The sequence below is a fragment of the Monopterus albus genome, unplaced genomic scaffold, assembly GCF_001952655.1.
Source record: "Monopterus albus unplaced genomic scaffold, M_albus_1.0 scaffold40.1, whole genome shotgun sequence".
Lineage (NCBI taxonomy): Eukaryota > Metazoa > Chordata > Actinopteri > Synbranchiformes > Synbranchidae > Monopterus > Monopterus albus.
Genome location: NW_018127920.1, coordinates 2,237,647 through 2,250,027, shown reverse-complemented (window position 1 = coordinate 2,250,027; position 12,381 = coordinate 2,237,647).

Genomic DNA, 12,381 nt, shown 5'->3' with positions numbered 1-12,381 from the left:
AAAAAACATTTGTTTATATACACAATAATGGCAAAGGCACAGTAGCATTCAATAATGAATCAGAGATTATGGAAGAAGAAGAATTAATAACAAAAATAATTATTAGGATACAAAAATGATAGCCTACAGTAAGTGTTTATTTTTTTGTGTAATGGATGCTTCATTCATAAATGCATTAGTTACCTATTAGTTAATGCTTATTACTGCATTAAGTACGGTTAATTAATGTACCCTTATTGTAAAGTGTTACCCTATACTGAAAATCAAAGTGAAAAATTGAAACCACAGGCTCATCCAAGTTGTGTGAATTTGATCACAGCAACCCATAATGTGACTCAGAAGTGTGCGTGGCCCCCGTATGCACTCTGGACAACATCTGGACATGTTCCTGATAAGTCTGCATATGGTGTCCTGGGGGGATCTCCTCCCAGAGCTGGATCAGGGCATCATGAGCTCCTGGACAGTCTGTGGTGGTGCATGGTGGTGTCAGATTCCCCAGAAGATAATGTCCCATAGGTGCTCAATTAGATTTAGGTCAGGGGAACATGAGGGCCAGTTAATAGCATTGATGCCTTTGTCATGCAGGAGTTCACTACACACTCTTGCCACGTGAAGCTGGGCATTGTCCTGCACCAGGAGGATTTCATCCTGGTACCTCACAGCAATCAGGGTACCATTGGCTATGACATGGAAGTCTGTGTTGCCCTCCCAGGATATGCCTCTCCAGACCATCACTGACCCACCACCAAACCGGTCATGCTCCGTGATGCTACAGGCAGCATAACAGTCACCACATCTGTCACATATGCTCAGTGTGAACCTGCTCTCATCTGTGAAGTGAACAGGGTGCCAATGGTGGACCTGCCACCGAATGCCAATCAAGCTGCATGGTGCTGGGCTGTGAACACAGGTCATACTAGAGGACGTCGCTGTTGGAGGTCATTGTGTAGGGCTGTCACAGTGCCCCTCCTGTTCCTTCTTGCACAAAGAAGCAGATACTGGTCCTGCTGCAGGGCTGCTGCCCTTCTACAGTCCTGTCCAGCTCTCCTGGTGTAACGGCCACTCTCCTGGTAAAGCCATCTTGGAGTAACTGGACTACCTGTGCAACTGAACTGGACTGCAGATACTGCCTCATGCTACCAGTAGTGACAAGGACAAGAGCAAAACACAAAACCTGAGAAGAATCAATCAGGAAGGATCAGGAGAGAGCATTTGTCTGTGGCCACTACAACCAGGACCATTCCCTTTTTGGGGTTGTCTTGCTTTTTCCAGTCCATTGCACCAAAGCAGGTGAAACTGATTCACAATCACTTGTGCTTCCTAAATGGGCAGATTGATATCCCTGCAGTTTAACTGGCTTGGTGTTATACTGTGATGATCAAGTGTTTCCTTAATATTAATATAAATAGTATATAACGCATCCTGCCCATCTAGACAGCCTGTGTTTATCGACAGTGTAATACCAAAGAAAATACATAACCAAATACTGAATAACTAAAGTTTCAACCAATAGCAGCACTTCACAGTTTAAGTAAAACCTGGAAAATATCAACCTGGAAAGTAGATGCAAGTCAAGTGCAAGCATCCTTGGAATTTAGGAGCGATATCTGTGTCCAGGGGCACACTGTCTAATAATCCATCCACCCAAAAACTCTGGAAAATGTAGGAAATAAAGATCTATTCAAAAGTAAACAAATCGGGTTTCAGCGGGTAGGGACATAAAATTCCTCTGATAATACAGAAGAGGCCTGAAGATGCTGATCACTGATAGTGTAAAACGGTGAGTTCTATTAATTAATCAATCATCCCCTAGTATGTAACAGTGTTTCTACTGACCTACCCAACCTCTGTATGCAAGCCACACTTTGAAACTTTAAAAACATGACAGTGACTCATTATCATGCTCATTCCATACAATGCGAGGTTACTATGTCATGCATCACAGCAGGATGTGTGTGTGTGTGTGTGTGTGTGTGTGTGTGAGCTGAAACCTGCTGTCAGTGCATATTATGTTTGATTATCCTGTTTCATAAGGACTGTTACATTCAGTCACTGTCACTAAATGTGGCATTAAAATATTTTTTAAATTCTCTTCCATGATCACTTTAAACAAGCATCCTGTGTCAACGCTGAGAGTGATAGTAGTTGGCAGCCTTCCCGAAAGTGTAACCATAAAAATCTGTTTTCATGAGCAGCATTTCCTCACTCTGCTGGAGTGAAATGTGTTCAATTTTCTCATGGCTCCAGCAGCAGGGACTTGAGCTGATCATAAAGGTAGGAAGATTTTCCACTTAAAATTATCAGTTTTCAGTTTGTTCCAACACAGTGTGTTTAACAAGGAGGTGGTGGGTGGGTAGCGGAGGGAGAGGTTTGGAAAATAGCAGTCTTTACACTTTGTAAGCAAAATATGAATTATGAAAAACAGACCTTAAGTTACCCTGCAGTGCATAATTAGACATGGGTGTACACAAAAAGAAAGAAGTCCCTCACAGTGCAGAGATTTAGTAATTATATCTGCACTGGTGTGAGGACTTGAGGACATGATCATGGACAAAATGCACTCCCAGCAACAAAATCTGCTTATCTTATGTCGAGAACATTGGCCACATCTCTGCCTATATGTACAGTGTGTGTGTGTGTGTGTTTGTAGAGACCTCACTCCAGGAAAATGAACAGGTCAAATAATATAACATATGAATGTCTTGGCCAAGCCTTGCTGAAACTACATCTCAGTTTGATATAAGGACAAAACATAGCTGAGGCTATAAATTCTCAGTATTGGAAAAAACATATTTGGCCGTCTGCTTCATGCTAATGTGTGATGTGAATTTGATCCAATAATTACAGGGAAAGGAAGAGCCTTGGCAAGCATCACAGAGAAATAACAAAACAAGCTCATAACCAAAGATTTACTGTGTGTTAATGGATGCTTATGTTTTTGTTTTCCCAGAAATTGTTATCATAAGGACAATAAACTGTGTATTAAGGATTTTCACCAGCAGCTGGTGAAGGTTCAACAACTTTATAAAATCTGACTTTTAAACCCAATTCTATCTGCTTTAGTTTGTAAATCAGTTGAATGTGTTCACTTTTTCAAACAACTGCTTAATCTGGTGGCCCTGAGGTGCAAAACACAATGACATTTCACAAAACATGACAAAGTTTAAATATCTATCAGTTAGCCTATATCCACTAGCCCATGCTCCTAACTGGCAGCACCATGCCTGCAGCTGCAGCACCTACATCATCTCTCTCCCAGGAACATTTTCACTGCCATTTGTTTCCATTAATGTTTAATATAAGTGACAAACAACAGATGTTACTGAACACACCAGTTCAACAGCTACAAAAAAATTCATGAAAAAAGACATGACGTTTTGCAAAACGTTACTAACTGCAAGCATGTCAAATTTTACAAATTCAATAAAAAGAGTGGACTGCTCTCTCTGGGCTGGGAGTGAGTTGCTGCTCCAAGTGAAGGAGTTTAAGAATCTCGTGGTCATGTTCACAAGTGAGGGTAAATCAAATCAAATCAAAACAAAATAAATCTACATTTATTTATATAGCGCTTTAAAAACAACAACCAAAGTACTTTACAAGGACAGGGTAAGAACTAAAGTAAATTAGATCAATACAAAAATCAAACAACATAGTAACATAAACACACAAATTACACAAAATCAATAGTTAAAAGAAGGAATCATCAGACAATACTATGTATTAAAAGCCAAAGTAAATAAATATGTTTTAACCAATGATTTAAAAGTTATCAAGTCTGTAGAATCTAATATTGGAAGGCAAACTATTCCACAATTTAGGAGCTGCAACAGTAAAAGCACAGTCACCCCAGTATTTGTATCTGGCCCTGGGAACCTCTAAAAGAAACTGGTTTGATGATCTGAGCAATCCTGTAGGTTCGCGCCACCTCACCAACTCAGTGAGGTGGGGTGGTGCCAAACCATTATGAACCTCAAAAACAAAAATCAACAGCTTAAAGTCAATATTAAAACAGACTGGAAGCCAGTGAAGAGAGGACAGTACCGGGGTTATATGATCAAATTTCCTGGTACTTGTTAGAAGATGAGCCACAGCATTTTGGACCATTTGAAGACAAGGGAGAGACAACTGATTAACGCCAAGGTATAATGCATTGCAACAGTCAAGTCTAGAAATTATAAAAGCATGGACTGCAATCTCAAAATCATTAAAAGAAAGGAATGACTTGACTTAACTTAACAACCTCAGGTGAAAACTTGAGATCTGAGTTGGTCTGCTTGTCAAATCTTAAATCATTATCAAACATTACGCCTAGATTTTTTACAGTCATCTTCAGATGATGAGCCAGGGGCCCTAAGTCATGGTTGAAAGCAACAAATTTCACCAAATAACACATACTGAGTTTTATCCTCATTAAATTTTAGAAAGTTAAGTGCCAGTCATGTTTTCAAGTCTCTATAACAAAAAGAGAGTTCAGCCAAGTACAAACCCTTGGGGGACACCACAGGAAAGGATAGTTGAAGAGGAGGAGCAGTTACCAATATTAATAGTAAAACTTCTATTGATGAGATAAGATCTAAACCAGTTAAGAGCGGTACCTTGAATTCTTACACACTGCTCCAAGCAAGATAAGAGGACCCCATGATCCACTGTATCAAAGGCAGCGGAGAGCTCTAAAAGCACCACCAGAACTAGATCCCCAGCATTCCTAGATGAACAGTCTTCTCTAGAATGTTTGACATAAAAGATAATTTAGACACTGGTCTAAAATTAGAGAACATGGAAGGATCTAGATTGGGCTTTTTAAGAAGTGGCTGGACAATCACTTTTCTAAAAGCCTCTGGAACTGAGCCTGTATTTAAACATAAATTAATTAGAGCCAGAAAGCTAGGTTCTATAGACTCAAAAACATCCTTAAACAGTCTAGTTGGCAAACAAACCAAAGAACACTGAGATGCTTTCATGTGTAAAACCACTTCTGATGACAGAAGCAAAGAAACAGTCTTAAATTGGTCAAAAATAGCAGAAGGCAAGGGATGGTCAGCTGGGTCAAAGGAAGGTTACATGGGCTATTGACAGAATTGATTGTAACGAACAAAACCTGAGGTTTGTGACAATTACTGACCACAATGTTAGAAAGATAATTCGATTTGGCAGATTTTACTGCCTTCTGATAATCAGACAAGCACTCCCTGGTGAAGGGAAACAAAGTTTATCCTTCTTCCATTTGCATTCAGCTTTACGGCATCTTCGTCTGTGTGACTGACTACTGTGACCCGACACCAGAAAAGTGGAGGAAAATGGATGGATGGAATATACATTTCTGCAACTCCTTTGGTCACCCAGACTCCCTGGAATTCACATAGTTTTTGATGTGCCAAGTCTGGGGATCTTAGCATACTTTGTGAAAGGCTATCTATAACAAATTAATAATTAGTGGTCTTCCTATGTATTCAGCATGCAAATGTAGCAAATACATTGATATTTCTTGCTTTAGGCTATACAAAAATGTATTCTGAAACTGCTGTTTATTAAAATGATAGTCTGCCATTCAGATCTCATTTTTCTTGGTATCCACCATCAGCAAGTCTTGGTATTATACCCTAGTAATTATGCTGCAGATTCCAGGGATGAGCATCAGAATAAAAGGAGAGACAACAACAAATATTTCTAATAATTGTATAATGTGCCCCAGATAGGGTTTAGAAAAAGCAGCTTCTTCCTGACAGTTCTAGCTGCTTCTTTCTTCTTCAGGGTGCAAGCGTTTTACAGTAATATCTTGATGTTACAAAGAATGACATCATATCAATGTTCGTCACTGAAATGCCAGTTATGATTTCAGCAGGCCAACCTATCTTCTCCCATTCGTTCAAACTCCTTTCAAAATTAGCCCAGCAGAATCAACATTCACATATTTCATCAGTGAGGCTTTACTTCCGTATAGTGTCAGCTGATCTTGAGTGGCTTGCATCCTGTTCAATCATGAGCAAGTAGTGTTGTCCTTATCTATTCCATCATCTGAAATGACATTTTTTCTCTTTTTGTTGATGTGTTTTCTCTTTTTGTCCCTTATATTTATGGCAGGTAGGGGACTTGAGCCATATGACTTGACTGGAGTCAGACTTAAGTTGCAAATCTGAGGACTTGAGACTTGTTTTTTTCAACTTGACTTTGACTTCATATTCATGACTTAAGGCTTGACTTGAGACAGATAACTTGAAATTATATAACTTTTTTGCATTTTTATATATAGTGAGAAGTTACGTTATGTTTTTGAAAAACAATTGGGTGCTCAAACCTGGCAACCTACCAGAAGGCAGAAGACCAGCACAGGACCATGCAAGACACAGGATGGGAGGATCTTTTAGGGGCCTAGTCCAAAAAAAAATCAAATTTGAATTCAAGGATAATGTTTTTGATGATGTCAGTAAGAAGAGAGTATGCAAAGTCTTCAACGTAAAAATCAGCGGCATGACCACCACAACGTCCAACTTCATCTATCACTACAAATCTCACAGACTCACTCATTGGCTGGCCAGACATTAACTAGAAAGCTAATGTTAATGTTAAGCTATTAGGCTTGGCTTCAAATCAGTTATGCATTTTATTGAGAAGAGTTTCTGATAGACATGAAAGATATGACAATTAATAATCAGAGAAGGTTTGTGAACATTTCACTTTCATTATTTTTCGGTTGCTAGCACTAAATTGACACACTTGGCACAATTAACAATTGCAATTTAACATAATACTTTTTGCAGAACACTACATGGGTGGCATGGTGGAGCAGTGGTTAGGGCTGTCGCCTCACAGCAAGAAGGTTCCGCCTCTCGCCCAGTGACACCTGGGATTGGCTGCAGCCCTCTTAAGGTACTGCAGTTTTTCTGAATTGCTAAAACACATTTCTTGAAACCATCACTCATTTTCTCAAAATCTTAAACACAAATACAAATACTCAAACTAAATTCACAAAACCTCTGACTATTCTGGCAAAATGAAACAAGTGCTTCAGAACCATTTCACCAGCACTCAAAATCAAACAATGCTTTCAGATCATACACACGAGTCAATCATGTACACACTGCAGTTCATTCATTAGACACTGCATCAAAAAAGAACACGGTATCCAGGGCATGTAGTTACAAAAAAAGAAATCCCACCCAAGTATGGTGAATTTACCAAAAACTATTTTACAATCAAAAAAGAAGAAAAAGAAAAAAAAAAAAAACACATCAAAAAGATTATTCTCTCTCAGGACCATGTCTTTGAGCTAGGCCCAGCCAGAGGGCTTCATTTACATCACAGGCAATGTTGTCCCTTGCAAGGCAACAGGCAAAAAACCCTCCGGTGTGGTGGATCCAGTTTTGACAAGACTGCACGTCTATGTCACCACAGGCCAGTTCCATTGCCTGTAAGAGATTTTTCCTGGTACAGTGCCTTGCGAAAGTATTCGGCCCCCTTGAACTTTGCGACCTTTTGCCACATTTCAGGCTTCAAACATAAAGATATAAAACTGTAATTTTTTGTGAAGAATCACAACAAGTGGGACACAATCATGAAGTGGAACGAAATTTATTGGATATTTCAAACTTTTTTAACAAATAAAAAACTGAAAAATTGGGCGTGCAAAATTATTCAGCCCCTTTACTTTCAGTGCAGCAAACTCTCTCCAGAAGTTCAGTGAGGATCTCTGAATGATCCAATGTTGACCTAAATGACTAATGATGATAAATAGAATCCACCTGTGTGTAATCAAGTCTCCGTATAAATGCACCTGCACTGTGATAGTCTCAGAGGTCTGTTTAAAGCGCAGAGAGCATCATGAAGAACAAGGAACACACCAGGCAGGTCCGAGATACTGTTGTGGAGAAGTTTAAAGCCGGATTTGGATACAAAAAGATTTCCCAAGCTTTAAACATCCCAAGGAGCACTGTGCAAGTGATAATATTGAAATGGAAGGAGTATCAGACCACTGCAAATCTACCAAGACCTGGCCGTCCCTCTAAACTTTCAGCTCATACAAGGAGAAGACTGATCAGAGATGCAGCCAAGAGGCCCATGATCACTCTGGATGAACTGCAGAGATCTACAGCTGAGGTGGGAGACTCTGTCCATAGGACAACAATCAGTCGTATACTGCACAAATCTGGCCTTTATGGACGAGTGGCAAGAGGAAAGCCATTTCTTAAAGATATCCATAAAAAGTGTTGTTTAAAGTTTGCCACAAGCCACCTGGGAGACGCACCAAACATGTGGAAGAAGGTGCTCTGGTCAGATGAAACCAAAATCGAACTTTTTGGCAACAATGCAAAACGTTATGTTTGGCGTAAAAGCAACACAGCTCATCACCCTGAACACACCATCCCCACTGTCAAACATGGTGGTGGCAGCATCATGGTTTGGGCCTGCTTTTCTTTAGCAGGGACAGGGAAGATGGTTAAACTTGATGGGAAGATGGATGGAGCCAAATACAGGACCATTCTGGAAGGAAACCTGATGGAGTCTGCAAAAGACCTGAGACTGGGACGGAGATTTGTCTTCCAACAAGACAATGATCCAAAACATAAAGCCAAATCTACAATGGAATGGTTCACAAATAAACATATCCAGGTGTTAGAATGGCCAAGTCAAAGTCCAGACCTGAATCCAATCGAGAATCTGTGGAAAGAACTGAAAACTGCTGTTCACAAATGCTCTCCATCCAACCTCACTGAGCTCGAGCTGTTTTGCAAGGAGGAATGGGCAAAAATTTCCGTCTCTCGATGTGCAAAACTGATAGAGATATACCCCACGTGACTCACAGCTGTAATCGCAGCAAAAGGTGGCGCTACAAAGTATTAACTTAAGGGGGCTGAATAATTTTGCACGCCCAATTTTTCAGTTTTTTATTTGTTAAAAAAGTTTGACATATCCAATAAATTTCGTTCCACTTCATGATTGTGTCCCACTTGTTGTTGATTCTTCGCAAAAAATTACAGTTTTATATCTTTATGTTTGAAGCCTGAAATGTGGCAAAAGGTCGCAAAGTTCAAGGGGGCCGAATACTTTCGCAAGGCACTTTATATGGGTTTCAGTCATAGACTTTCCACCACCATGCATAGAAAAACTCTTCTGTTGGGTTGAGGAAAGGGCTGTATGGTGGAAGGAACACATTCTGTTCTTGGTCTTATTCTTCCTCGTCCTCTTCGTCCACCATCTCGTGCACTCTTCCTCTACCTCTCATATTGTTATCCATAGTTGATGGATGTACCCGTACCATCTGTGCACTTTGAACTGGCTTATATTTTATACTTTCTCATCACATAATTAGAAACAAATGTGATCAATTTTGAATCAATGTGTGTAAACGATGACAACTGTGCTTTAGTTGCGTTTAAGTTTTGCTGTCCTCTGTTTAGTGTTTTGCAAGGTTCATCACGGTGAATTGTGTTTTAGTGAGTGAGAATGTGTTTAAAGTTTAGCAAAAAGAGTGCATGAGATTTGCAAGCAGTGTCTAACAGTGCCTGAACTTGTTTAAGGTTTTGCAGAAAGAGTAATTTATTTCACATATTGGTTTACGGTATTGAGAATTTGGTTCAGAGAATGGGGTTTATGGTCTTAGCAATTGTGAAAAACTAAGCAGTATAGATAATGGATAGATGGAGAACACTACACACAGCTCTCTGCCATTCAAAATGCCACACTTCTGAACCAATAAAAAAAAAAACTTGTGCCACTTGGCCAAACACCTAGATGCATAATAGCTTATTATGTAAGCAGAATGTTAGCACTGTACAAAAAAAAAAAAAAAAAAAAAAAAAATTCACAGGTGGACAACAACAGTGGAAGCCTGTCTAGCAGGTGGAGGTAGAGGTCAAACAAAGGAAGAGGAGGAAGAGCTGGGGCCTCTTTTGCAGACAATGGAAGTGGCATGATGCTATTGATGCAGAGGCCTGAATATAACACTTGAGGCATTTCTTTTGTTGCAGTCTAGCCAATGGAGGACAGTGTCTGTGATGTAGATGAGGTGCTGTGGCCAAACTGAGCAAAGCGGCATGGCGCAGCCTTTTTAATTAACATTGTAATATTGATATATTGTGTTTGCACTAAGCTATATATAGCACCAATTTACTGTGAAGGGAAAAACATCTTTGATTTTGTAGTGAAACTTGTATTTTGTGCAGATTTTTGTGCACTTCAATAGTCTTTTCCTGTAGAATCCTTGATTTTGCTAAGTGTTTTTGTATATTTGCTTGTAGTGCCTCAATTTGCAGGGTGTGTGAGGTGTTTTGCAGTTTGGGTGTGCAGTTCTTTGAATTGTGTTAAGTGTTTTTTGAGACAGTGAGTCATGTTGTCAAAATTGTGTGTTTTCAGGTGAAAAAACATTATCAGATCACCAGAATTTTGTGACTTGCTTGACATACAGTAGGGACTTGTCTTATTTCTCTCCAAAGTAATGTGGGACTTGCTTGAGACTTGAAGGTTAAGACTTGAGACTTACTTGTGACTCGCACATGTAATTTAGTCCCACCTCTGATTTACAGTATGTGAAATGTCATCGTGTTGTCTTTTGCCATTGTTTTTTGTTGTGCTTTGTCTTTTGTAATTTTGTTTTGTGTTTTTGTTGTGGTGCTTTGTGAAATGCTGTTGTGTTTGGTTAAATGTTGTGTTTTGCACCTCAGGGCCACCGTAGTTTAATATAAGATAGAGTGGCAGCCACATAACTAAATTTTAGCTTTGCAGGTTCTGTTATTAAAATAGATGGTAAAGCTAATGCAGAAGACAGAATTTTAAAAGAATCATTCTTAGGGTTTTTACACGTTATTTCATCATGAGACTTCAGAAGGCATGAAAGCTTCAAAATTAGTCATTGGTTAATCAACAATTAAGTGACTCAATAGTTGTTGCTGTCTCCAAAGGCGTTTCAGAGAATTTGGTAGTACATCCAACCGGCCTCACAACCGCAGGCCACATGTAACCACACCAGCCCAGGACCTCCATATCCAGCATCTTCACCTCCAAGATCGTCTGAGACCAGCCACCCGGACAGCTGCTGCAACAATCAGTTTGCATAACCAAAAAATTTCTGCGCAAACTGTCAGAAACCGTCTCAGGTAAGCTCATCTACATGCTTGTCATCCTCATCAGGGTCTCAACCTGACTGCAGTTCATCGTTGTAACTGACTTCAGTGGGCAAATGCTCACATTTGATGGTGTCTGGCACTTTGGAGAGGTGTTCTCTTCACAGATGAATCCCGGTTTTCACTGTACAGGGCAGATGGCAGACAGCGTGTGTGGCGTCGTGTGGGTGTCGTTTGCTGATGTCAACGTTGTGGATTGAGTGGCCCATGGTATGGGCGGGCGTACGTTATGGACAACAAACACAGGTGCATTTTATTGATGGCATTTTGAATGCACAGAGATACCGTGACAAGATCCTGAGGTCCATTGTTGAGTCATTCATCCACAAACATCACCTCATGTTGCAGCATGATAATGCACAGCCCTATGTTCCAAGGATCTGTACACAATTCCTGGAAGCTGAAAACATCCCAGTTCTTCCATAGCCAGCATACTCACCGGACATGTCACCCACTGAGCATGTTTGGGGTGCTCTGGATTGGCGTATATGACAGCGTGTTCCAGTTCCTGCCAATATCCAGCAACTTCATACAGCCATTGAAGAGGAGTGGACCAACATTCCACAGGCCACAATCAACAACCTGATCAACTGTGAAGGAGATGTGCTGCACTGCGTGAGAGTGGCCTTTTATTGTGGCCAGCCTAAGGTACACCTGTAATAATCATGCTGTCTAATCAGCATCTTGATATGCCACACCTGTGAGGTGGATGGATTATCTCGGCAAAGGAGAAGTGCTCACTGACACTGATTTAGACAGATTTGTGAAAAATATTTGAAAGAAATAGGCCTTTTGTGTACATAGAACAAGTCATAGATCTTTGAGTTCAGCTCATGAAAAATGGGGCAAACACAAAAGTGTTGCATTTATAATTTTGTACAGTGTATGAAATTCATACCAAAAAAACTAATACGGAGCCTTGAAGCACAAAAAATAAATACTTCCAAAAGTGTTCAGGATGTCAAGTAAAATTAGCTAATTTATTAACTACATTGTCATCACTGGATAACTATGGGTTAAACTGACCCTTTTTCTCAACAATCTGTTCAACAGAATGTTTTTTTCTCCACTCTGAGCCATATTCACATTTATATTTTAGGCACTTAGGTGGCACTTCTGCAGAGTGACACAAACACTTACAACTACTTACAGAATAACAGGAAAGACTTATATTCCTGGATCACCAATGGTAACAAGCAACCAACAGTAAGTAGAGCAAGGGTCAATGTCTCTCTTACACACACACACACACACGCACACACAC